Genomic DNA, 27,076 nt, shown 5'->3' with positions numbered 1-27,076 from the left:
CTGGGTACTTGTTAGAAATGCAAATTCTCAGCCTCCGTCACACACCTGCTGGAACTGAGGTGGGACCCAGCAATCTGTTTTAACAAGCTGCCCCAGGTGATTCTGATGTGCACTGAAGTCTGAGGACCACTGTACTACAAGTAACAATAGTTTCTCATGAAATTTGCTGACATTCTTGTGCATAAAATACTTTTGTAAAGGCAAATTATCAAGTATAATAATAATTGTACAGGGCTGGCTGAGTGGCTCAGTTGGCTAAGAGTGTGTGCTCTGAGCAACGGGGTCGCCGGTTCACTTCCCACACGGGCCAGTGAGCTGCGCCTGAGCTGAGCTGCCACTGAGCTGCCAACAGGTGGCAGGATGGCTCAGCTGGTGAAAGCACGTGCTCCTAACAACAAGGTTGCCAGTTTGACTCCTGCATGGGATGGTGGGCTATACCTACCGGCAACTAAGATTGAACATGGCACCTTGAGTTGAGCTGCCATGAGCTGCTGACAGAGCTGAGCTAACTGCGCCCTCCACAACTAAGATTGAAGGACAACAAATTGGCTGTTCCCCTTCCCCAATTCCCCAATAAAAATCTTTTTAAAAAAATTTTTGTTTTTCACTTTGAAATAGGAATCCATTGGAAGTTCAACGTAATCTGATTAAGATTTTTTAACTGAAGCCCACCGCTGCTGTGTTAATAGATTGTGGGAGGGCAGGGTATAAAAAAGGCAAACAGTCACACATTGACTGAGGCAGTAAATGGTCTGATTCTGGACAGATTTTGAAGGCAGATCCTATGGAACTTGATGAATTAGCTCTGAGGTGTGAGAGAGAGGAGTCAAAGATCTTAGTACATAAATAATATTACTTAGTAAATTGCTGTCATAGGAAGAGGTAATCAAAGACTACAGCCAAAAAATTTACCAAAAAAATGTATTTTAGCAGTGTATCGTTTAATCAGTAACTGGTAGTATATAGTTTTCCTGGATTTTGTATTTGTGAAAAATTTTTAAATTTGTAATTTTGAATTTTCTTAAAGAACTGAATAAATTTCAGGCCCCCACAAAACCTGAATTTAACCCTGCTCCTTGACCATATTTGAGTAATTTAAAATGGACAAGGAATTTAAAATTTTTGTTTCTGATAAAATTATTACATAAAATAATATGCACGAAATCGAAATTACTTGTAAGCTCAATACGATATTAGTTACAAACTATTGCAATATTGGGGATAAAAACACCACCTTGGGCTAGCCTCCCCCAAGTGACTTCCAAAACTTCCCACCCATTCTTCCTTCCACAGTTTTTCTAAATCTAGCAAATGCATCCAGCATTTCTCCTCATGTTCATTTTAGGGAGGCAGGGATTACGCTCATTTTAAAAGACTTTCTAGAAAAATGAGCGTTGAAAAAATTTTTCCGGTGCTGTTTGTGGCTCAGGGTGCAAGGCCTGGAGTAGCAAGAACCAGCCTATCCGCTCCAGGCACCAAAGGTGGCGCCGAGGGGGGCGTAACCAAGGGCGGGGCTCCCGTGGCTGGCGGAGTGGGCGGGGTCTAGGCGCTTTCCTTCCCCGCCCCCTGAAGCCTAACACATGCGCCCAGAGACTTCTGGTGGAACGAGTTGTGGATTGTGAGGCGACTCTGGCCGGTGACTTCCGGTTCCTAGGGGTGCGCATCCGGGTCACTCTAACGCCGCGGTTTCCTCCACCCGCTTGGTTCTACTGTCGGTCTGGACCGGTCCCCATGTCCTGCTGTGGACCCTCTGCAGCCTTTGGGTGAGTCTCCGCCGCCGACAGGGTCTGAGTGCGGCCGGACGAGTACAGCCTGTAGGGGAACGGCTCAAAATTTCTCTCCCGGTCCCTGTGGGTGGGGGTTCTTTTTGCCTGTCCCTTGTCTCTGCAGTGCTTCCCTCACTTCAACCCTTTGCCTCACGCTGGCCTCGCCACTTTCACCTCAGCTTAGCCTTTCTGGTCTTCACTCACCGCTCGCCTCGCCGTTTTTCCTCAGCCTCACCCGCCTCTTACTAGCCCCGGCTTCTTGCCTTTTGCTTCAGCGCTTTGGTCAGCCACTGCCTCTCCGTTTCCCCCTCCCCTCAGTTTAGCACCTCTCTTGCCCGACCCCTGGTCCCGGGATCTCGCTGTTCTTTCACTTTGCAGGACGACCCCCCGCCTCATTGTGTTCACCCTCCTCAACGGAGGAACAGGGCAGGGTCCTAGGTCCTCGTCCCCCAACTTTCCTCACCTTTGACCCCCTATCTCCTCCCGGGACTAGTAGGTGACACTTGTGCTTCGCCTGGGGTTCTCCCGCCTTTTCTTAGCTAGCGGAGGGCTGTGCTAAAGCCCAGTCTGGGCACATTCACCCGGCTTGGGGGGAAGTTTTGCCTTGAGGCGCCGGGTTAGGCTGAACTCTGGTAGCTTCCGTAGTTAGGGAACAACAAAGGCGTTCCCAGTTCTTCGCTGCAGCACAGTTTGGGGGCTCTCTCTAGAACGGGCTAACAGGTGGCAGGCACAGGGAACTACTAGCGATGGGGCTTGTGTGATCTTGTTAATTGACAGGTCATGAGGACCATCTTGTCATTTTGGTGTTCTCTATGCCGTGAGAATAGAGACGTGCACAGCGCAGGCAAAAATGCGATGTTCTGGGACGATCAGCTCTGTTTTGTTTTCCTTACAGGACAGTTGCTATGACAGAAGACACAGAGTTTCTTGGGCGATTATTAGCCCCAGATCTATAAATTTATTACCAAAAATTTTAGTGTGTTGTTACTGAAACGTTTTCTGCCTAAGAGTTCACTATAGTAATATCAAAGTACATTTTCTTTACTTGAACTCAGTGTGTATATGTAATTTTATCCTTGCCTCTTATGCATTGTTTCTTCATTTTTACTGTATTGACAAGTTTTCTACTTTCCAATGTTTCTTCATAAGCCAGACATTACTGTACTTTATTTCTTAGAATATTCTTCTAATTTTTATTTTTTCTTTATTGTTTCCACCTTAGTCTTAAAAACTGTCTTCTCATTTTGACACGTAAGTTTCTCTTAAGTTTCTCTGGAGGTTTTTAATCATCTCTGACATGAAGGGATTGGATTTAATAATGGTTTCCTGTTACCCAAATTTTGTGATCTGAGGTATATTTTGAGGTACAGGGTTGTATAATTTTTATTTTTGTGTTTTTTGATCTTTATGGTGTATTTCTAGCATTTGGTTGCAAATATTTTTGTGTAATCAGTTTCTGAATCATGTAAATTGTGCTTTAAAATTTCATACTTCAGTGAACAGAATAAATAACAGCTTTTACCATCTGCTTCTCTTTTGACTAATGAGTTATAGAAAAGTCTCCCTTTTTATATGATACATATGTGAACATAGCATAGACCTTGGCATATTCCAAAATTGAGCTGCTCCCTTTAACTATTTTTAGCAAAGGGCTTTGGAGCTTGGCCATATTTGTCCTAGAAGCCACAGAAAAGGACCCTTTTGGTTGGCTTTAAGGACTTATCTAACTGATGAGAAGCCTCCTTTGAAAGCTTTTTAGCAGTACCTTCTCTCCAGCACTACACTGAAAACTTGAGCTTCTGTTCTCATCATTTCCCATCCTTAAAAACTAACTCCAATAAGTATGGGCTGACTCTTAATTGCTTCCTTACCTCCAGGTTTGTGGCCTTTTTTTTTTTTTTTTAAGCCATGGGAACTCCATAGATAGATATATATTTATTTGGATTGATGCAAGCTCCTCTTTCAACCATTTTCTATTTTGAACTTTTTATTTCTTGAGCATCTCTAAATTTAAACCTAGATAGATTTATACAGTTTTCCGCTGGAGGGAACCATCATTAAAAATAAATAAATAAATAAAATAACAGCTTAAAGAATTGGTGATCATTTTTCCAAGGTCATTTTTTTTTAAACAAATAAAGAGTCCTGTACATGCACACAGAGAAGTGGGTTTTAGTTCCATCAAAGCTGTAGGCTGAAGAGCACAATATAGTATTTTGTGGTTTGTTTAAATAAATTTATGTCATAGGAATGAAAGTTTTAGGGTAAGAAATCTGTGACACAGATTTTTTTTTTAAGATTTTATTGGGAGGATGGGGGAGGGGAACAGCGTTGGGGAATCAGGAAAGGGGAACAGACAAGTTGCTGTCCTTTTGTTCTTCAGTCTACTTGTGGAGGACATCGCTTCACTGGCCCATGTTGGTATTATCATTGCGCTCTTCCCGAGTGAGGCAGTCGCTCGCAGGCCATTGGATGGCTGCTCTTGATGGCTCATGGCAGCTCATGAAAGCACACGCCAGCTGCCGGCCAGCCCCACTGCAGCCTACGCTGTCGCTGGCGACTCACCGCCGCCAAACTCCAGGTTGAGCTGTTGTTCACCATCTTAGCTGTAGAGGGCACAGCGTCACTGGCCCTCATATGGGATCTGAACCGGGGCCCTACTCCTCAGAGCTGGCGTCCCAAGCCAACTCTTAACCAATGCGCCACTTGGCTGGCCTAACACAGATTTTTAAATTTAAGGCTGAAATCATTGTTGTCTTTAAAGAGGGACTCTAGAAAGAAACTGTTGTGCAGAAGTAGAAGTTGAAAAGTCTTAAGATAGTCTCTCTTTTGTTCTAAAATCACTTTGGCCTATTATGATATAAATTCTGTATAAAAGTCCTTACATGAAATGAGCATCTGTGGTCTTATCGGAACGGTTGTGTTCCTGTGCCTTGCCTTTGTACAGTGCATGATAGACTTTTAATCACTGAAAAGCTCGCACATCTTACCTAGTTGCCAAACAAACAAAATTACTAGAGACAGCTTAGTGTATACAGTCAGTTCTCACTTAATATCATTGATAGGTTCTGCAACTTCAAACAAAATGACATATAAGAAAATCAGTTTTACCATAGGCTAATAGAGATAAACAATTAAGTTTCTGTGTCATCTCATCAATGTTATAGCAAAATGAAGTTATTCAAGGGCCTGCTATATGTGTTTTTAAAGCTCAGGAAAGGAATCACTGTTGGGTTTTCTATAGAAATTTCTACTTTAGTTTGGCAAAATCTTAGTTGTTATCCCTCAGGGCTCAATTTAAAATATTGGGTTGTCGGAAAAGTCATGATGCATTTTTGCAATGAAAAACAGAAAAATACGTCATGACTTTTCTAACAATCTAATATATTTCTGCATATTAGTTTTATGCCTACTCGTCAATAATTTATTTTTGTTTGTTTTTATTTGGTTTGATTATTTTTTATTGTTATTTTTCATCATTTTACTTGCTTCTGTACTTTGTTTCACATGTTTTATTTTTTATCACTGAGCCCTAGGATATGTCTTAAGGAAAATGCAGTTTTAAAAACTTAGGAAACAAATTACACCTGCACCACATCCTTACCATTTGTACCTTGAGGTATGATAGTTTCTGTGATGTGCCTAAGCCACTTCACGGCTCCATTCTCTTTGTTTTGCTTACAGTTAAAAGGCTCATGGAACATCTTTTTTTGTAGTTGTTTGTCTAAAAGATTTTTGTGTTCTGCATATAAAAACAGGGTATTTTAACTTATTAGTGACTTAAATAGAAGAAACATAGTTCAAAATAGTTCAACATAGAATAAGTTCAACATAGATAGTTAAAAATACATTTAAGAATATTAGGAATAGTTTATTCTTCCCATGCAGTCACTTAATTGGTTTATACCAAGGAGTTGAATTGTCATATTAATAGAAGAGTGGAAAATAGGCGGGCTATCTGCTGATTAACTTAAAAATACAAGTGCATGGTCTTGTACAGAATACATGGCTTAAGCTATAAATTGCCTTATATGTTTTATTGGCAGAGAACATAGCAAACAATGGAACAGCAGCCATATTATCATCTTTATATTTTTATTTGGTCCCATAAACCTAAGTCCTGGAGTATCTAATTATTAAATGTAGAAATAATTAGGGTATTTTCTCTGTTATTTATAGTATTTTAAAAACATTTAAAATATGGGCTTCATATAATTTATCTTTACTATTTTCCCCTTCTAAATATGTAATCTAAATACTAAGGCAGTCAGTACTTCATATCTTAGGAATCTTACTACAGATTGTGTTGGATGCACTTTAACTTATTAGCGTGGTTAATGTTTGTATTAGTTAGATTTCTTTTTATTCACCCTAGAAAATAGCAGAAATTTTTGTAATACAGTTCTTTCAGCAAATTTCTTTTGGATACTTACTATGTACAGTTATCATAATACATAAATAGGCTGTTCATGTAAGCTAGGTGACATTATACAGGACTGACATTTATACTTGAATTCTGAATTTGATTTCATTTGTACACGTCTGAATTCAACTATAAGACTTAACATAGCCTGCATCTCCAGGGTGTAGCAAAGAGACAACATAATTAGAATTTTAAAAGCTTTATTCCTAAGAATGTGTTGCTTTTTATTAGTGACAATGGTATATGATATTTTAAACAATTTATGATTTTCTTTTGTTTTCAAAACACTCAGTGATTTCTCATCATTATTTGAGTTTAAGATTCTTGCATTACTGTGCATCATAGCTTAACTAATAGAAAATCATGTTCTTTATAAGTACAATTAAATAATTTTCATTTGGGAAACATTTTCACAACTGAACTGTAAAATCTGTAATGGTAAACAGTAAAAATAAAAGCCAACTTCACGTAGGTAGGACTTACTATGTGCCAGGAACTATTCTGGTTTACATACATTAACTCTTTAATCCTTGCGACCCTATGAAGTACTATTCTTATTTCCATTTTACAAATGAGAAAACGAATGCACAGAAGTTACATAACTTGCCCAAAGTAACAAAGCTAGTTGGCAGGAGAGCTGGATTTTGAACTTGGTCTTTCTGGCTCCAGAGTTCATGACCTTTTTGTAGAAAGTTCTACTAATTTACTGATTACTTTCATAGGTTACAGTTAAAAATTCAATTTCTCTGAAACACAAAAGAATACTGCTTTTGGTTGGAAATCTTAGAGGGGGGTTTTACCTGGTGTTTTTATTAATGCTGGCTTAGGGGAAATTGCAAACCCTTTACTACCTATTTTCTTAGTCGGCAAACACCACATATTAAGAAAGCAAAACAGGACCAGATCCTTCCCTCTTAAAAAAAATTACCTTATGTAATAAAAATTATCTAAAGTAATTAACTTATGGAAGTTAATTACTTTAGAGTTATTTGGAGAACAGGCAGTATAAATAAAATGTATTCTATATTTTATTATTAGTAAATAATATTTACAATATTACTAAAATGTCTTACCCCTTAGCATTGTTTTTCCTTTCTTTGATCTGTAGAATATTAAATAAATTTATATAATAGTTTTAAACTCCAAAATCTTAATGTTTCCAATATGAATTTAACAACTTAGAAATATAAAACAAGACTAAAAACGAATTTTTGCCTTACCTCCATTCTCCTTTCCAAATTTGGAAATTTGTGCAGAATTAAGTACATTAATCTCTTTAGGATTACCATGTTTAGAGTAATATATTTAATAATTAGTGTTTTTATTTTTACTGTAGAAAGGAGGGGAACTTTCACAAACCAATTCCTTTTTTTTAATTAAAAAATGCAAATAGTCATTTAGAATATTATATTAAATTTTTTTGTGTTTTTATTATTCCCAAATTAAAAAATCTTTTTGTTACACCTCTAAGGGAACGAGGTGATTTAATATTAGTTGAGGTTGCAGCTCAATGCAAAAGTCTGGGACTCAGATGTGATGAGAAGTTATTTTTGTAAGTATTTTGAAGACAATTGAGAATCAACGGAATCTGGTTAACAGGAAAAAAAAAACACCTGATTATTTCTGGTAAGAAGTGACACTTGGTTAGGGATACTACTTATTTTAATTCTTATATATTAACTCCCTTTATTCGGACATTAAGTACACTTTTTTATAGTAGCTTGTCTTGATTTTTTTTTTTCTCTTTTTGGTGGGAAAAGTATTGTTATGGAGCTGAAAAGTATAAGCTTTGCTGTAATGATTTACTTGTTGGTATTTAGAATGTTCTTTACTTTGATTTAAACATGTAATTTTTGTTTCAAAAACAACTCTGTATATGAGGGTTTGATAATCAGTTTATCTTGTAAAATTTGGATAGTTTCCTTTCACTTGAAATTTAATAATGTGGCAATAACTGAATTTAGAAAAATTGTTAGGTTGTTGCTATCAGCACTGTTACTATGGGAATAAATTACAATGATTAGCTCTTAGGTGGAATTGAACTTTATTCTTTAGTTTCCATAGTAGTTGAAAAAGATTTAGGTCAGATTCATCTGTTGTTCTTCCTTTTTTCAAAATAAGAGGGAATTTTAATTTAGCATAATGATGTTAATTTTTTCTATTAAACTGATGGTCATCTCTTTATCGACAGCATAATCCAAAATATATGTGTATGATTTTTTTCTTAGACTATTTCGGGATTTAGAAAACATTTAAGATTAAAAAAAAGTACATATTTGTCTTATTTATAAAATGCCCTACTAATTAGTGTTATTACATCACTGAATTTTCCAAATCTGCTTTTCCTATTAACCAGGACTTACTTTACTATAGGTTAGTAGGCAGTGATTAGATAACACTGAGGAATAAGTGTTCTTGAGAGAAAGAGAGCTTTTGCAAAGAGAATAGTCATCACTTATATTGGTGTGGCATTTAAAATAGGTAGTGAACTTAAAAATCTAGCTTTATTTCATTTTTATGTGTCTCTTGTTAGTATATGTTTATTTAGTTTCAATACCTCACATCCTGTGAAATTGTTGTTAATTTGCAATAACTCTGTTAAACTATTGATTTTTACCCAGGAGAAAAGTTTTTCTTTTTTTTTCTTTGTTCTTTTTCAGAGTCTTGCCTTTAAAAAACTATAATTTAGAGAAATACCAAAACTGCAAATTTTATTTCATATGTAATTTGAAGTGAATATTTTCCTCCTCTTTGACCAGTTTTTTTACCTTCTGGTAAAGTGGCTTTCAAACTATTTTAATCACAGCCCCACTATAATGAATTTTTCATTGTTACCTACCCAGTATTTATATACATATATGTACGTATTAATATTTAAAATGGAAACAAGTTTTATGAAACAACATTTATCTTTATTACTGGTGAGGTACTGTAAATTTTTTATTTTGTTTTCTTGTATTTCATTCAAAACAAACTGTTGGTCTCCACTAAGTTGATATATTAATGCATTGTGCCACAGCTTAACAAATTCTAGTGACTGCTAGATTTTTTTCCAGTATTGTCTTTTTGGAATTGAAAATGTTTGGGTTTTCTAGTTTCCTTCTCTGAAATGTATCTTGATTCTGTTAAAACTTTTAACCTAAATAATTGCACAGAACATAAGAGTGGGAGAAGATCCTATTGCCCTGATTATCGTTGCTGTCATCTCTGTTCTTTACTATGTCTGGGCACATCATTTTTAAAACCGCAATAATACAGAATCGTGAGGTTGAAAATTGTTCATATGCAGCGCTTCTATCATTATAATCCTCTGTTAGTTTCCATCTAACAGTCAATTTAGGTAGATTAAGTTGCATTGCACAAACTTTTCTTCTGCTCTTGGCAACTGGTCAAAAGGTTACAAAGTTGTTTTATTCTACTTTCTTCTGGCCCTAATCCATTCTTTTAAGCCAAGAAAAGGGAACTGAGTAGTAGTTTGCTCCTGTGTATATGGTCAGGTGAAAGTAATAGGTTAAAGAGTTATTTGGGTTTGTTACAGTGGACTGTATTTATTGATTGTTCTGATTCATTTCCTGTACTCACAGAGAGGGAAAGATGGTCAAGATAACAACAGTTCCTATATATGGTAGCCAATAGAGTGAGGCAGGGTCAGGAGGCATACTCTATTTTTACCACTACCACCTCTTAACACTTAATGAACACTTACTATGTGCCAGGCACTATTTAAAGCATTTCACTTGTATTAACTCATATTTACTTGGGAGGTTTAGGAGAAGAATGAGAATGAGAGAGGATAAAGAAGAAAAGTTGCCTTCTTAGTATCTCCTCATTTACTTGGCTTGTGAATTCTGGCTGTTGGTGACTATAGCATGGCATGGCATACATTTTTAACTTGATCAGCTTTTAAAAATCATCAGTCCTGTCTGGGATGTTCCATATTGAGGCATGTAGCTGTGGTTTGAAGCTAGGCTGCCTGGGCTTAAGTTCTAGGTTGGTGACTTACTAGGTGTATAACCTTGGGCAAGTTACTCTGTGCTTTTAGTTTTCTCATCAATAAAATGGTCATAATAAATAATACCTATCTTATAGACTTACTGAGAGGATTAAATGAGTTGATATATATAAATACTTAGAACAGTGCCTGACCCATAAAAAAACATTCCATAAATGTTAGCTATTAATAGCTCACAACTCACAGTTGGATCTCCTGAAAGTATTTGTGACCATGATGAGTTCTGCATATTTGCTAAGTAACAGGAGGTGATTGACATTCAATGTTATATTGCCCATAAGCTTGGAAACGGCTTTCCTTGAGGACTTGTAGGAAAAGTTCTTGTGTAGAATATTTGGAATCAAAGCCAGTGACAAAGGGTATCAGGGCTACAGGCTCAACTTGTTTAATCTCTCATAGGAATCTCTTGTTGTTTGGATCTTACCCTTAATAATTTTAATATTTTGCCCTTTCAGAAACGAAGAGGGGCTAGTTAATGAATTGACTTTCACTCAAGACCAGATTTCTTAACTGAGTCTGTTTATCTTATGTCTAGGGTACTTATTTTATTGTTCTTCAACAAACAGTTATATCATGCTTACTATGTGTTAGGTACTGAGCTTTACAGATATTAACTCATTCAAACCTTATGAGAAAGATGCTTATTATTCCCATTTTACCGATGAAGTACCTGAGGCCCAGGAAATTAAATAACTTGTCTAAGCTCCCACACCATTCATCATTGTCAGGGCTGGGATTTGAACCTAAGTAGCCTGGCTCCAGAGTTAATGCTTCAGGCTTGCCAAACCTGCCTCTTAAAGAGATGAATTATGTTGAAAAGGGTAAAATAACAAGTGTTAAAATTTATATCACTATTCTTCACTCTTTGCTGAAAAGACAGCGCTGAAATTATGGGTGATGGATTTTTGAAGGAATAAATAAGTTCGGGGAAATAAAACAATAAAAGTACTGAACCTAGATTTTATAGTTCTTCTGACAGCTAGATATAACATTTCCAAAGACTTAATTTTGATTTTATAAAATGGATGAAATAGGGTACACATTTTTCTATATAACTGAAAGCAACACATTTCTTGAGTATTCACATTGCAATATACCATATGTCACAGGCCATAGTACTTACAGAAAAAATTGTGATTCTCTTAGAAATGTTTGCTTCACAGATTAAAATAGGATGAAGATAAAATTTTGGAGGCTGTCAGTTCTGTGAAGTCTGAATCTCCACACATTAGAGAAATTCTTATGCTTGTAACTGACAAAGTACTAAAAACTGAAGAGGGGTCCAAGGAGAGTTGGAAGGAAAGTAGTAAATTGTTGGATTATTATTAAACCTACTTTGACATATCTAATTTAGATTAACTCATGCCTTCTCAATATTTTTTACTGTGGTTTTGCAATTTTTCCTGTGGAACAAATCTCCCTGTTTTATTGGAAGCTTGTGTTATTTATTTTTTTATTAAAGATTGTTTTATAAACAGTTTCAAATGGTAATTTTACAAGTAATATTAGAAATTATAAAAACAATGCTTCCTAGAGAATTTATTCCTGATAAAATATTGTTCCTATTAGGATTTGGTACAGCCTAAGTATGTTTTTAAAAAATTCTTTCTCAGTAAGTTCTGATAGTATTTTGTTAAGTGTAAAGTTACTATAAATATTCTTACAGCTGACAATACCATGATATGTCTGTCATCAGTCATGCCTCCCAAATAAAGAAGCCAGAAGAATTCATCAACTTTACCACAGTCATTTGGCTGAGCTGTTTATTTATGGAAGGAGTTGACCAGCATGCTGATGGCTTTTGTCTGTCTGTAGAAAGTACAGCAGGGTAGTTGTTGCAATTTTTTGGCCACAGAAATGTAATTTGTGCTCATGCCTGAATTATGAGAGCTGAAAGGCTTTCTTAGGGGTACTCTAAAAAGAGCCTTAAGGGAGGTCAGCTGAATGTAGGTGTGCTGGGTATTTGTGTCCATTTCAGCAGGACTCTTGAGGACAAAGGACTCTGAGTAGATATGTTAGTGTTTTTTTAAAAGGTAGTAAATCAAGAAAAGTTGCCATCAGCTGATGAGACTTCAGTGAATTTCCAAAAGATAGGAAACATAAGATTAGATCAGTAGAGAAACTAGGAGTAGAAATCACAGCTGGAAGTATACGTAGAAATTTCAGAAATGTACTAAACTCCAAGTAAACAAATATGAAGAATAGAAGGGTGCCTGAAGCATTCATCAGTTTCCTGGTCCTTGCTCTCAATTTTGAGCATCTGGTGTTTGTCCCCTGGAGAAGGCCCAGAGAGATGCTTTCCAAACACATTGAACAATCTGCCTGGGGAGGGCATATATTTCTTTATAGTCTATTCTCCCCGTAGCAGTGTATATAAATCAAATCACGTCATTTCCTTGCTTGAAGTACCCATTGCCTTCCTAAACTCTGTATTGTATGTTACAGCAGCATGTGTGATCTGGCTGTTTGCCTGCTTCTCAGGCCTCATTAATTACCACTCATTCACTTGCTAACATTGGCCTTTTTGCTATTTCTCAAACATGCCAAGATGTTATCCTTTCAGTTTCTTTACATTTGTTTCCTTTTGAAAGCCCTCATTCACATCTTATAGCTCTCTTCTTTTCATTATTCAGCTCTCATGAAAATGTACCACCTCAGAGAAATTATTATCACCATATCTCAAATAACTTCCCTGTAGTCACTCTCTATTCTTTATTTTCCACAGTACTTACTACTTTGTAAAATCATATTACCTTGTGTATTGGTTTATCTTCCTATTAGAATATGAGTTCCCTTGAGGCTGGGGATTGTGTTCATCACTGAATTCTCAGTATCTAAACTAGTGCCTGGCACATAGTAGACACTCAGTAAATATTTTATAAATGAATTTTGAGGTTAGAGAAAGAAGCAGGAATAGATTAAAGCAACTAGATAGAGACTGCTATAACAAAAGTAGAGGAAGCAAAAAGCAAAGTGAGTTGCTAACTCCAGTGTTTCTTTCCAGGGTAAGGCTATGATAGCTACTCTCTAAAGTCTGAATCCTGGCATAAGAGACCAGATAGATCCTTAATAATTTATGTGCTGTTCAGAGGAGACAGGGATTCATATCCAGAAATCAGGGTATCTGCAGATACTGCCTAACTGCACATTTCACCCCTCTTTCATAGTCACTAGAAGTGGATGCATATAACTAGAACCTGCATAGAACAACAGATGAAGAAAGGTTCTCATCTACTCTAAGGAAAAACTGTTTAGTTGATGCTCCCAATTACAAATATGAACTGATAACCTGGATTTATCAGTCATTTGAGGAAAATTAATGCTATGAAAGAGAGGTACCAAATGGCAACCAATACTAAAAGAAATAGTGAATAGTACAAACCGAAGGAGATTTTAAGATAAGCATTATTAGTAATTTCAGAGGCAATGTAAATATTGGAATTTTAAAAATAAAAATGGACTGAATAACAAATTAATAAATATAAAAATTGAGCTGAAGGAGTTTCTCAATTTAAATGCAGAGGATGTTAATGATGGCAGAGTAAGAACCTTTGAAAATTCTCTTCTTCATAAAAGCAATGAGAAACCTGGCAAAAATAGTCAGAATCAACTTTTTCAAAACTGAAAATTAACCACAGGCTTGCAGCAATCCAGGGGCATTTACTCAAGAAAGATGGCTGAATCTTAGCAAAACCAGTGAACTTTGTAGAGCTTCAGCTTGCCTTGTTCCCATTCCCACTCTCTCCAGCTCCATGGTAGCCTTGAAAACCAACTGTTCCCAAGCATGGTGAAAGCTGGCAGCCTGGAAGCCACTGGAAGAGGCAGAACAAGACTGGAGCTCCTTCAAAGCCCCATTCCCAGAAAATTGTCATTATTTGACCTCTCTGGTGGGTTCTTGAAAGACCTCATTCACAAGACTGTCTGTATTTGACCTGACTTGGAGCTCATCCTGTACAAACAGCTTTTTCCCCATCAGGGTATTCATTAAAAACAATTAGTGGCAATTGTTGAACATCTTGGCTGCCTGTGGCAGTGAATTAACAGTTGGGACAAACAACAGGCTAACCGAAAAGCTTAAAAGGAAAAGCTGAGGAATGAGGGGTCCATAGGGGATCTGTATAGTTCTGATGTATTTCTGGGAATCTAGAATGCTGTGCACACATGTGGGGCTGTGTGCATGTTTAGGAAAGACCTGAGAAGGCCCTAAGCTCTCAGTTCTGGTTCACCTTGAGGCTCTGTGAAAGAAGGTAGTGAAGGCCAAGGCATAGTTGTAAATTGACTTGCTGAGTGTTAAAAGCGTGCCCTAATATGTATACAGAGCCCATCAGTACAGACTGAAGATTTATTGGCTCCTAAGGAAATCTAAGGCGTCTAAAGAAATCGGCGTTTAATGATTACCTGACCATTCAACTGACAGCAGAGACTTCAATGGCCACATATGATAAACAACCCAAACTCTACATAGTAGTTTCTCTATTTCCTTGACCTATTTTTTCTTACCACCGCTTAAATAATAATTTATTTATATGTCTCTTCCTTCTGATTAGAATATAAATGCAATGGAAGCAGGGACTCTGTCTTTTTTGCAGAATGCTTTATCTCCAGTGCTTAGAACAATGCCTAGTACATAAAATATTTCTTGAAGTGAGTAAATGAATGACTCAGATACGAACCTTTATCCACTTTTTGTCTTCTAAAAATTTGTTGAGTCTTTTCCCCCCGAAAGCACTTTTTAAATTTTCTTTGTTGCATATTTTATCTATCTCATTCTTTTACTGTTATTTTTATGGTGTGGACTCTGGAGAGAGAGGCTATAAATGGGTTTGCTTTGTCAGCTCTCTTGAACCAGAATGTTCTGATTCTTGATTTTGATCAGCAGGAAGTTCATTGAGAGTAAACTGATTTGGTTGACGTTTGGAAGGTTATATTGTAGAATTCAGCATTCTAAAGAGAATGAAATTAACCACACATACATATGCGTAAAACCTTGTACAAATGAACTTGACAATCTGGATGAAGTGGTTCTTTTAGAAAAATATTACCAAACTTGATCCCAGAAGAGAGAAATTCAAGAGTCCAATAACAATGAAGGGAATTAATAAAGTTGGCAAAGGACTGCTCCACAAAAACCTTTAGACCCAATGTTTTCATAGGTATGTTATTTCAGATAACTAAGGAACAGGTAATTATGTCTGCTCCAGAGCATGGATAAAGAAGGAAAGTTTACAGTTCTTTTAAGAAAGCCAATGAAATGTTCATGGACAGCACAAAATAGGAAAATACGGAAAAATCTTCCAGATATCAATGTAAATATCTTAAATTCAGTACTAGAAAATCAAATTTAACAGTACATTAAAATAATATTCTACAACCCAAAGGTTTCTTCTTTGTAATAAATTCATATGTGGTTCAATATTAGACAATCTGTTAACGTGCATTATATTAATAGGTGAGAGAAAAAACCATATGGTCATCTTTTTGGATGCCAAAAAAGCATTTGACCTAATTAATATCCATTCCTGATAAGCATTCTCTTTATAATTAAAATTGATGAATTCTTGATGAATTCTATTCAACACGACTAAGAAAAAAATGTATTTCAAACCAAACCACTATCGTGCTTAGTAGCGGTATTCTAGAAGTATTCTCCTTAATGTGAGGAACAAGAAAAGGATGCCCAACAGTTAGTACTTTTACTTAACACTATAGTAGAAGTATAATACAATATCATTAGGCAAGAAGAAATAAACAGGTTAATATTGGGGAAAGAGGAAGCAAAACTTTTTATGCAGCAAGGGAAAATATATACGTGAAACTCAGGAATCAACCATCTTACTGTTCTTGTCATTAGAACAATAAGAGACTTTCACCATTTACAAAATTAATGTACCAATATCAGCAGCTTTCCTATATATAAAAGCAACTTCTTGAGAAAACATAATGACAAATATAACAAACAAAAAGATAAAATACCAACATAAATAAATGGAGAGGATCTACTAAGAGATTAATAAAAGATTAACTGGAAATACGTACTGTACTCTTAGATAGGAGAACTCAGTATTGTAAACTTAATTGGTTTTCCCTAAATTTCCCTTGTGGGTGAAGAAGGCAATTTTCAGATACCCTAAAAGGAATATAGTACAGATGGAGAAGTCAGCATCATCAAATCCTGCAGGAAATAGAAATAAGATGGGGACTAAGAAAAGACCATTAGTGAAAACTCAGTTATGACTTCCATTAAAAAAATTTTACAGTGGCATAGAAACCAGAATATAAATTAAAGGTTTGAAGTTCTTGATTTTGATGAAGTCAAATTTATCCTTTTTTTTTCTTTTATGGATGGATTTGCTATGGTGTCATAGCTGGACTGTGAATGCCTTATGGAAATGGTCCTGACTTATTCATTTATTCTTCCACTCTCAGTGCATAGCAAGACACTTATGAATACAAAGGGGACTAACATTTGTAGGGTACCAATACTATGTGTTAGGCATTGTGCATTGTGCTAGACTCTTTTCCTAAGTATTAATTGATTGAATTTTAAAATGAATCTATATTTACAAGGTAAATTAAAACTGATGTGCCCAAGGTCTTATGGCTGGTAGGAAACAAAGCTGAATGCTTTTGACCCCAAATCCCCTCTCTTTCCCTTGTGCTAATTTGCTTTATTAAATAATAAGCTCCTATAGTGCAAATGGAATGATTGACTTTATAAAAACTTGATCACAAACTTCTTAGAAACGTGTCTCATAAAGCAAGCCTGCTTAACAAGTTTTTGCACCTTTTTGGTATTGTGCCTATAAGCCCTTTAAATATTTTTTAAAGAAAACAATGCTGTTTAATGTTAACCATAATAACTCCAGTAAATGATGTGGACTGTGATCTTTCTCTTCCAAAACTTAAACTAGAGAATTCTCTTTGGGATTTTTTTCCTCTTTGTCAGACACACGTTTTCATGGCATGGGGTTTGCAAAGTATTTTGCTGTAGAATAATTCTTCTGTCTGATAACTGTGTATTTGTTTTGCAGAGAGATCTTTTATGTGGTTCATTGCCCATCTCTTAAGTTTTTCTTTTCCTCCCTCCGCTTTCTCTGTGTTTTCCTGTCTTTCAATAAATAACAGCTAATTTAGGTGTAATTGTTTCTGAATGATTGTATATTGTATAGATCTACTTTTAGTAGCTTAGCATAGGGGTAGAATTCTTCCACCACTCCCATTTAGGTAGGGAAGGTCGTCTGTTTGAAGGTAGTCACATTTAAAACAAAAAAATAAGAATTTATACCATTTCACCATATTTAAGTCATCTCTTTTAATGGAAAACTCTTCTATTATGATATCAAGTAATATAGCTAACATTTCAAATCTTGGCACTCGTAAATAAACTGTTGATCCAACTATGTTTATAATTTTATTAGCCAACATTTCAAATCATTGTACTCATAAACTGTTTGTTGATCCAACTGTGTTTGTAATTTTATTTGATAATATTGTATTCAGAATTTTATTCAACTTCACGTGTTTAATTTTTTTTCTAAAAATCTAAACAGATCCTATTTTATTTTTTCAGCTATAGTGTACATACAGTAAATTCATCCTTTTAAGTGTATAGCTCTATGAGTTTTACAAATGCATAAAATCATGTAACTACCAATACAATCAAGATACAGAACAGTTCCATCACCCTAATAGAGTTCCCTCATGCCCCCTTGTAGCCAACCCCTTCCCCATTCTCCAGTACCTGGCAACCACTGATTTGTTGTCCTTTCTTATAGTTATATAAAGAATGTCCTATAAATGCAATTATACAATATGTAGACTTTCAAGCCTGTCCTCTTTCATTTAGCATAATGCATTTGAGATCATCCGTGCTGCATGAATTGCTGTGTAGTATTCCGTTGTATAGATGTACAGCAGTTGTTTATCCATTCATCAGTTTAAGGGACATCTGAGTTGTTTCTGATCTATGGTGTATATTTGAAAAAGCCACTATACACATTCACGTGCAGGTTTTTGTGGGAACATAAGTTTACATTTCACTTAGGTTGATACTTTGGGGTGGGATTGCTGGGTCGTATGTTAAGTGTGTGTTTAGCTTTTATAAGACACTGCCAAACTGTTTTCCATAATGGGTGTGCTGTTACCTTTTTTTATTCACACCAGCAATATATGAGAGTTCTAGTTGCTCCGCATCTTTACTAAGTTGGTATGGCCAGTTTTCTTTTGTTTATTTTAACCATTCTAGTAAGTGTGTGATGATAACCTCATTTTTTAAGATAAGGCTTTTATTTTGGAATAATTATTCTGGAATAATTTTAATTTGGGGATAATGATATTCTGGAATAGATTTCTAGAAGTATTTCAAAGATAGCACAGAAAGTTCCCAAATACCCCTTACCTAGTTTACCCTCTTGTTACTGTCTTACATAACTATAGTATATTTGTCAAAACTAATAAACCAACATTGGTGCATTACTATGAACTAAACTCCAGACTTTATTCAGATTTCACTATTTTTTTCCCGCTAATGTTCTTATTCTATTCCAGGATCCATTCCAGAATACCACATTGCATTTAGTATAACTTTATTTCTGACTTTAACATGTTATAACCAATTTATAAGATACCACTACTAGTCTTGGTTCTACTTATTGCAAGAATTTTTTTTTCCAGTGCATATCTACCCTGAAATGCTACGTATGTCATATATTTTTCTTTCGGTGAATGAGTTTGATAGTCCTTTTTGAGTTGTAGTTAGACTCTAACATTTGAGACTGCTGGCCTCTGTAGATTCGATCCCTTGCTTTTAGACCAACCAGAAAATAATACAGAGAACCTTTGAGAAAATAGTTTCAATTAAGTCTTTAACAAGAAAAGGAGTAAGTTCCTAAAATTTACTCTTCTTGTTTACTTTGTTGCTTGAAGTTAGCATTGACAGCTTTTATTGGTTAAATTAGCTAAGCCTATAATTTTTTATTCTTTTAAATCTATACATTTTAGTGTTTAGTTAAATGGCATTTTCAACACTGACATAATTTTAAGGCCCTGTTTAAGACATATACAAAAGAAAGCCCCAAAGAAACACGTGCCAAAAAAAAAAAATCATTTGCTGAGTTAGAAAAGTCACATTTTTTAATAATACAAATTTTTTATTATCTACTACCATACTATATGATCTATTAATGCTCAATACAGTGCTTAGCATAGTGTTACAAAATTTAAAATGAAACGTTTAGTAAAATACTTTTATGGAGAAGCATAGTACTCTAAAGATACCACAAATTGACTTCATGAGAGAAATATAAAATAGGAACTTTAATCAAAATAGAAAAATATGAGCTTCAATCTTGAGGCACAGTTTGCTTAAGATTGTTAGTTAAGATCAACTGAAAAGGAGGACTTGTGTATCTTTTCAGATTTAACTCCAGCAGTAATTTTTTTTTCTAAGCAAACACATTGAAGAGCAGAGTATAGTGATTGTATGCTGATTTGAAGTGCTGTCTTACAGATGGATACCAGTACAGGTGTTCCTTGACTTAACGATGTGGGTTACATCCTGATAAATCCATCATAAGTTGAAAATATCCTAAGTCAAAAATGCATTTAATACACCTAACCTACTGAACATCATGGCTAAGCCTAGCCTACCTTAAATGTGTTTAGAACATAATAGCCAGAAAACACTGGCAACACCGTACACTGTAGAGTATTGATTATTTACCTTCAGGATCACATGCCTGACTGGGAGCTGTGGCTCACTGCTGCTGCCCAGCATCATGAGAGAGTTTGTACTGCATATTGCTAGCCCCAGAAAAAAAAATCAAAATTCAAAATTTGAAGTACAGTTTCTACTGAATGTGTCTACCATCATAAAGTTGAAAAATCATAAATTGAACCATCAAAAGTCAGGGACCATCTGTACTTGAGTTTGTTCTCAAGACATTAAATCAGTAAGGCTTCTCAAGACCCGTGAAACACTGGGACCACCAATGTCACTGTTAGCTGGGAATTTCTTCTATAAATTTAGGGTTTGGCTCAGAGTGAAAGCATGAGAATTGTTAACTTGGTAGTAATATGACAGTTCTATTAGGCAAACTGTCCAATGATTTAAAAAGTTTTTGAGTGTGTTTTTTTTTTTTTTCTTAATACGGAACGCTTTACTAATTTGTGTGTTATCCTTGTTCAGGGGCCTAATCGTTTCAATTTTAGTATATGTGTTGCCGAAGCAAGCTGTTTTTGTGTGTTTTTTGTTTACCCTATTGTTCTTAATGTTTAAAAGCATTTTTGCAGCTGTATGTACAGTAATGTTCTGTTATCTTATTTACATACTTTTCTTCATTTCCTACCTTTGTTTTCAGCTTGTGTATTTCATTCAGCAGCCAGATGGCCAACAAACCCAAGCAGAGAGGTCATAGCAAAAACGAATGAAAAACAAAATAAACTTCTTTGCTATTTGTGTTAGTTTCCTGTGACTGCCATAATAAGTTACCACAAATTTGGAGGCTTGAAACAACAGAAATTTATTCTCTCACAGTTCTGGAGGCCAGAAGTGTGAAATCAAGGTGTTGGCAGGGCTGCACTTCCTCCATAGGCTCTAGGGGGAGAATCTGTTCCTTGTCCCTTCCAGCTTCTGGTGTTTGCTGGCATTCTTTGGCCGCATCACTCCAGTCTCTACCTTCATCTTTATATAGCTTTCTCAGTTCAGTGTATGTGTTAAATTTCCCTCTGCCTTTCTCATATATGGACGTGAGATGGCATTTATGGCCTACCTAGATAATGGAGAATAATCTCATTATAAAATCCATAATTTAATTACATCTGCAGACTTCCAAATAAAGTAACATTTACTGGTTCTGGAAATTAGGATGTGGGCACTTCCTTCCTTTCTTCCTTGTTTCCTTCCTTCCTTCTTTCCTTCCCTCCCTTCCTTCCTCCCCTCCCCTCCCCTCCCTTCCCTTTTCTTCCCTTCCTTTTTAACTGAAAACTTTAGCCTATTAAGGGAGAGAAACCTAAGGGCTCCTAATCTCTAAAGTAGTACCTGTGCTGTGACCCTTTGTTACAGATATAATTAAAATTTGATTTAAAGTATATCATTCCTTGCTTTTTTTTTTAAGGGAACTTTTGAGTTAACACAAACTTTAAAGTGATGTTTTTCAAACCAGCTAACAAAACCTAGTAAAGAATTAAAGTTGTAATTTAGACATCCTTAGTGAGAAATGGGAAAAGTGAAGGTTTTAATTTTTTGTGCCTCTATATGTATTTAAGTAAATATTTTGAGGACTCAAGAGTCTGGAAATGGTGCTTGATGGAACAAATATTTGTTGAATGCCCACTGTGTGCTATCAGATACTAAAAAGAAGGTGAAATTCCACAGGACTCTTAGAACCAAAGGAAAATTAATAGTTTTCACAGAATTAGCTGTCATGGACACAGACCACAATAGAGGTCAGAAGAATAGTTTTGAAGAATTCTTAATTGCTAACTAATAATGAAGCAGGGAACGCTTTCACTAATTTTGAGGTTTTAGTAGGTTGGAAGATATTTTGTTTTTCTAAAATGATGCTTATACCTGACTAGAAATGGTAAAAATTTATTTTCATATACCTTGTAATTAAAATTACCCATTTCATTAACAGTAAAAGTCTGTACATTGGAAATGAAAGACTTATAGTTATAAAGAGAAATCAAATTGTTATTTTTGTTAGACTGTACAAGTTAAAAAGTAGCATTAATAATATTTTCTCCACTTATTGTAAGCACTTTTTTGATCATTGTTTTGGTATTTCTAGTCTCATGGGTCTTTTTGTACTTTTTTATTGTGGTAAAATATATATAAGAAAATTAACTATTTTAACCATTTTGAAGTATACCATTGAGTGGCATTAAGTACATTCACAATGTTATGCAGCCATCACCACTACCCTCTAGACTCTTTACTTGATGTATTTCTACTTTAACCTGAAGCATTATTGCTGTCTGAGGCAAATTGTTTAAATCTCTGAATCCCAGTTGCCCTGTCCATAGAATAAGAATGATACCACCTGTGTCTTAGGATAGTTGTGGAGATAAAATTAGGTAAGACATCAAATGTAACAATACTTGCTGTATTATAAATGCTCTGTAAATGATAGCTCTTATTCTTCCCACTATAATTGATTTTAAAGACTGGTGTAGGGCAGATCTTCCTCTAATGCTTCTGTTATTCTCCTCTCCTCCAAGATATTCATTGTTATTTTTGCCAAATTTTCAGTAAGAAATTTGTAGGTGTTGGAATAAACCTTTATTTTTCATTTGAAACCTAATGTATATGTTCTGTACATTACAAATCCCAAATTACTAATTAGTACCATCCCCACCAACACTTACTGCTAATAAGCACTGTTCTGCAAGAGACCACAGAAAAGTTTTAAAACTATTTTTCTTGACATGTTTTCTGATTTTGCCTTTTAAGCCTCCTAGTTTATGAATTAGAATTTATTTTGAAGAGATACCTTTAGACTTCATGTTTGGTACTTTGGGTGTTAGGACACTTGTTTCTCAATTCATTGATAGATCCTCTTTAGAATAGATCAGTTATTGTTGAGTAACAATACTTGAAGTAGTCATCTTAAAGCCATTTAGAAGAAGGCATTTTCCTTTTTGTTTTCATTCTTCAAGGCATACACATAATTATTTTGAGGATACCATGGTAAACATTTGCTAATTTCTTATTTTAAGTCCTAAGGTAATCCACATATTAATAAAAATCTTAAGTGGTGATAGACCACTTTTTAAATACTTCTTTAGGCTACTATTGTTTATAACTATTATTGGGGGAGGACGCTGTTAATTTTCTCCAGGAAAATTTCTGTAGCCTTTTCTTTGGTGTGCTTTAAAAATATATATAAGGCTCTGGAGTGGGTAGTTAAGTAGTCAGTGATCAAATTTATGAACGACCTGTTTTCTACTTAGAACTGTATCAAATATATTCAGTTAACTACTGAATATCTCTGTGCACACTTAGCCACATACAAGTTTCCCTGCTAGGACCTGTAATCAGACTGTTTTGCTCTACTTAGATACCTCTCTTGATATTGTAATTAATAGTGATGTATACTTTGTTTTCTCTGTAAAAAAATTGTTCTGTGCTTTAAAATGTTCATATATATATATATATTTTTTTTTTAATTTTCTTTCCTATATTTAAGAGCTATAATAACACATTGAAGTAACTTACCTAAGTTCTTAGGTGGCCATTTATAACTACAGGGTAAATAGTATGTTGAACTTGGTACAAAACAGAAATTATGAGGCAATCTAATTAGAATTTTGAAGTAAAATATTTGTTACTAATTATTTCCCTTCTGATTTCTAAGGATTAAACATTATGGCTGCCATATTACAAAAATACCCTGCTTTTATTTATGAGTATGTGAAATGACAATATTTAAAATTGTGTGAATTTATTGAATCAAACCAAAGTTTCTATTTTTTCATTGTCAGCATTTTCAGGTAGGGAAATGTGAAGTCTTAGGAAATACTATTTCTGTTCTCAGTTGTAGATTTTCCCAGATTTCTGTTAATGAAGGCATCTAGATACTGACAAACTCTAAAAAAGGCGATGAAACAGCTGTATTTAGGAACCAAATGTAAGAATTGAAACTAGAAAATTATGAAAATACATTACTATTCAAGTGCCTTAAAAATACTTAAAACAAAAGATGAATTCAGAGTGTGTTTTGTAATTTTATCGGATGTTGGCTAAGTTATAATTATATTCATTTAAATTACATTAAGAATCCACTTTCCACTGCTACGTCAAGCTGTTATATTATTGGATATTTAAAAGATGAATCTTGTTGAATGTAGAATAATGTCAGGTTACATTAATAAAAATAAAAAAAACCCCAACAGCTCCCCCCTCAAAAAAAAACCAAAACCACACAATTAGGTTAGACTCTAAAACTAGTACATGGAAGTGAGAATACTAAGATTTATATAGTAATTCTGTATTTTTTTTTATTATCAAGTACTGGATTACTGTGTCTGTGTTATATAATACTTGCATCTGGTTGCTAGCAAATGTGACTTTTGATTGTAATCACATGCCACTGTAGAAAATGGTGTGAGATCTTAAAAAAGTTTCAGCACACTGATAAATACTGGGAACATGATAAATAGTTGCATTCTTGTATTTAGTATGTTCTTATATTTCAGGTCTTTCAAATTTTGGGAAGGAAGGAAGAATACTGTGTTGATGGAAAGGAGTATCTTAGATGCATGTTGTGATGAAATTATGTAATGTATAGTCATTATCAATACATTTTATACACAAATGTACCAGAATATATGTTTGCAAACTTCACACATGTCATGTTGCCCGTAGAATCCCAGAAGATTCTGTAATACATCATATGCTTTCTTTGTAGATTCTTTTTTTGTTTTAAAATGATCAAAATTATTAGTGATCATTAACCAGTTACTTGATTTTTAAAGTTTTTTAAATACAGATATTATCTATGTCCATTTTATTCCACTAAATTTAAAAGCTGATAAAATAAAGGTAATTTTAAAGATAGAAACATCAAAGGCTGCTTATTTTCATAAAAGAAATTGAGATAGAAAGAAATGTCTTCCAATTTTCCTCTTAAAGAAGGTTTTCTTGCAACTTACCGTAGAATTTATTTCAAGAAATTGGAAAATTAGTCCATATCCATTATAAAATCACTGTAATATTTTTAGATATATTTTGTATTTCTAAAAAGCAAAATTCAAGATTTTAACGTTTTGTGTGACTTGAAAATTTATTTCCCCTCTATTAAGAGTAGTATTTCTTGCCTTTTAAAACCCATATAACCCCTTTTGATCAATAAAAATCGATGTTCTTTAATGTTCATATTTTAAAAATAAATTATTCCTATGTTTAAAACCAAATTAAATCATGTGTTATTGAGTATCCTTTTTTTAAAAAAACAAACAAACAACGATTTTCTTACCTTCCTCTTGCCCAGAGAGATTTTATAACCCTTCCCCCATGAGAAGGAATATCCCCTCCCTCTCCCTTTCGGAGAATCTACTAAGTAGAGATAGCAGTTATTACAGTTATTGCCTTGAATTAAGTAAAACATAGAATATTATCACTTTTTGTTTAGGTGAGAGCTGGTCACATAAATATTCAACAAATGAGGCATTATATTTTCCTAATGATTTGGCTCTTTCTTATGGGATGAAATCATAGATGAACATTATGTACATTTAGACAGTATAAAAATCCCTTAAAGCAAAGACATTTCATTTTAAAACTAAGATAGATATAAGTTGGTGAAACATGAAAATGTTTTATCTTTCAAAATTGTGAGTCAGTTTCACGTCATATTGATTATGCTCTTCTGAGTAGAACAAAACAAATACAGGAAGATAGTTGCTGTGAGCTTTAGTTACTGCTCTCTGTAATTCTGCAGCACTAGTTACCTACGTCAGATAGTATGAGAACTTAGCTTTTGAGGCTGTGTGTATGAGCTGCACGTGAATGCATTGAGAATCCACTGCTTCTGACCTTTAAACTTTTTTTTCTTTTGACATTCTAGATCAGGGCAGGGAGTAAAGCTGTCAGAGTTGGACATTTTTGAATCCCTTACATGTTTTCTCTCCTTTTCCCATTCTGGAGTGTGGCTCTGAAAGTGTGTTGTACTGCACCAAGATAGAGCAATAGACGTGGAATGGTGGTATATTGGCATAACTGAAGTTTTTCATTCCCCTTTTCATGTTACTTAACCTATTTTCATTACTTCTGCAGTAAGATTCTATATTCGCTTTAGCTTTATATGTTAAGTTGGTTACAGTGGTTGGGAGAAATGAAAACAGGTGTGACCTTAATTAAAAGCATAAGCAGTCACATCTTTCAGAGACGTGCTGATTTCATTTTTGTTAAATAATAATGGAGTTTTTAGTTTTCATAATTTATTTAAGTTTTCTATTGTCTGTCTGTATCTCTATCTTGCCAGAAGGGCACAATAATGTGTTCTTACCAGTAAATGTGGGGCTTAGAGTCCTATTTTTCTTTTTTAGTTTGAAAATCAGGACAGGAAGAACAGGATCTAAGAAGGTAAAGATTTTGCTTAAATAATTGACTAGGCAGCATATTTAGTGGCGCTCATTTCAGAATAAAATTGGGTCCCGGCTTTAGACGACTATTTTTCCCTAATTCTAAAATTCAGAGTTTCACTTTACTTATTTATTTGCATTATTAAAGTAGATCCAGAAGAATTGAGTTTTCCTTTAAATTGATTACATACATACAAATAGTTGGTTATGAAAAGTATTTAATTGATATTCCAGTTTGTCCCATTTAAAGTGATTCTGTGTGTCTGTTAACAGTTATGTAAATGTTCTACATTAAAGCAGGGTAGATGTTATCATAACTTACTGACTTACTAGGCTAGTTTTTATCATTAAAAATATAACTCTAACCCTAAAAAAAAATGTTCTAGTTATCAGCATATGGCTGTCATTGTAAAATGTTTAATGCATTAGGCACTATAGTAACCATGTTTTAAGTACAGCAGCAGTGGTTACACGTGCTGGCTTTTGTAAGGTATTATAAAAATCATACCTATCTTGACTTGGTGCAGCGTGTCAATTTTAAAAAGCCACGTGCAAGTTTGAGATTTTGAGATTGGAACTCACGTGGAAAGCTTGGGGTAACAAAATATTAAAAAATTATTCTCTGATGGCCTGAATGATAATGCTTTCAGAGCATATAAAGCTTTGAATTCCCCTCTTTTTTATACAGACTGTGAAGACTGCTGAGAGACACTCGCGATTCAGACACATAAGCCTGATAAAGAAATAATTAGTCCTCATGGAAGAAGAACAAGATTTACCAGAGCAACCAGT

The 27,076-nt window shown here is 34.7% G+C and overlaps 1 long non-coding RNA gene across 1 annotated transcript; it reads left to right on the top strand.

The window, feature by feature from the left end:
* Positions 1 to 1,637: 1,637 nt before the first annotated feature.
* LOC109386728 (uncharacterized) lies at positions 1,638 to 27,076 on the top strand. The gene is made up of 2 exons (XR_002124838.1): positions 1,638 to 1,763; positions 26,973 to 27,076. It is a non-coding gene; the product is annotated as an uncharacterized LOC109386728 (long non-coding RNA).

Source organism: Hipposideros armiger, unplaced genomic scaffold (genome assembly GCF_001890085.2).
Source record: "Hipposideros armiger isolate ML-2016 unplaced genomic scaffold, ASM189008v1 scaffold_138, whole genome shotgun sequence".
Taxonomy (NCBI): Eukaryota; Metazoa; Chordata; class Mammalia; order Chiroptera; family Hipposideridae; genus Hipposideros; species Hipposideros armiger.
Note: the sequence above shows the minus strand (reverse complement) of the source record. Positions and strands in the feature narration are given on the sequence as shown.